Source organism: Chiloscyllium punctatum, chromosome 13, assembly GCF_047496795.1.
Source record: "Chiloscyllium punctatum isolate Juve2018m chromosome 13, sChiPun1.3, whole genome shotgun sequence".
Lineage (NCBI taxonomy): Eukaryota > Metazoa > Chordata > Chondrichthyes > Orectolobiformes > Hemiscylliidae > Chiloscyllium > Chiloscyllium punctatum.
The window spans coordinates 45,218,889-45,220,509 of NC_092751.1; the positions used below are offsets into that span (position 1 = coordinate 45,218,889).

General features: G+C 43.9%; 1 non-coding gene across 1 annotated transcript; it reads right to left on the bottom strand.

Moving 5' to 3' along the window:
- Nucleotides 1–1,024: 1,024 nt before the first annotated feature.
- On the bottom strand, nucleotides 1,025–1,106 carry trnas-gcu (transfer RNA serine (anticodon GCU)). Its single transcript has one exon. It is a non-coding gene; the product is annotated as a tRNA-Ser (tRNA).
- Between the last annotated feature and the right edge of the window lie 515 nt (nucleotides 1,107–1,621).

A 1,621-nucleotide genomic window follows, 5' to 3' on the forward strand; every position in this document is an offset into this window, starting at 1 on the left:
CTGGAACAGGCTAAGCAAAGACACGCCAGAGGATTCCTAGAGGCCTGGCACTCCAACCACAATGCCACAAACAAACACTTAGATCGAGATGCCATCTATCAACCCCTCAGAAGACGAACAGGAAATGACATCACCACAAACCCCAGGAACCCCATCGAGGAGAAAGATATAAATAGAAAGCAGGAGACGACAGCTTCGCTTCACTTGGAGGTCGCCACTGATGATGATGTTACCTAGCCAAGTAAAGAAACGTCTGGATATCAAAGCTACAGCTCAGCGAGCAAACCTACACCCTACATTTTAAATCATTTTTCATGTTTATGTTGCATGAATCTGCGGTTATTGATCCACAGTTTAGTTTCACTCCTGAAAGGTAACATGCTGATTTCTCCAGTTGTTCATAGTTCAATGTAATGCATCCAGTGTGTGTATAACGTGAGGGAGATTGCTTCTCACATCTTGTGTTTATCTGTGCCTTATGTCCAGCCTTCATTAACGGCGAGAGCAAGGGGCGAAGGCGAGACCAATGTGTAAGTCTCTCCGTGCCCATGCACGGCACCCACATTGGCAATTCTCCACTGTGCATTTACAGCCAGTTCTCAGTGCCCCTAAACCCACGCCATGCCCATTTTGAAATATCTCCATTATTTTGTGCTGTCTCGCTGTGCTCTTCTCACCAGGATGAATTACTTCCACTCAACCTCCTCCAGATTTCATCTGACAAAACATTCATTAAAATCCCTTTGCATGACATGCACTTCACAGCTCTCGTTATTTGATTTTCCTGGATGTCTTTCATACGAAAAAATGTTCACAGCAACTTGACTTGAAAAAGAAAATCGCGCTCCTTTTCATTATCCCAATGCAACCGACATTGCAATGTAGTTTATTCAACAGGCTCAAACTATTCTTTGAGATTTTTGTCATAGCGTCAATGCAGATAAAAAAAACTATTAGAATCCCAGTTTCCATACGACAGCCGTGATCCTCTGAAAACAGCACCATTGAAAGCCGTTGATGACAGCGACGACAGTGGGATTCGAACCCACGCGTGCAGAGCACAATGGATTAGCAGTCCATCGCCGTAACCTCTCGGCCACCTCGTCACAGATGCACGCAAAGCTATGACCTTATGAATAATTGAATTTCGTAAATCATGCAGAGCAGCAGATATTTCTCCCTGGTGTTGCTTTATGAGAAATAAAACAGTACGGTTCCAAGACTATGGTCTGACCCCTGGGTTGTGGGGCAAGTGCACTCCCACTGTCACACTATGCACATAATGATCTGAACAAATGTGAGGAAATGAATATGTAACAAGGTCTGTTGAATTCTGTGAAGATTTGAAGTCAATGGAATGAAGAACCCGAGACAGCAGGAGGTTTTCTTTCAATAAAGAGTTGAATAGAACTCTGAAGGATCGTGGAGTCAAGGGTTATAGGACTAAGGCAGGAACAGGATACAGATTGAGGATGTTAAGCCATGATCATAATGAATGGTGGTGCTGGCTCGAAGGGCAGAATCACCTACTCCTGCACCTGCTGTCTATTGTTTATTAAATTGCCTGTGAGGAATTGTTTTCCAGACTGGAGGAGAGTGCATAGTGCCCAATGTCATTATT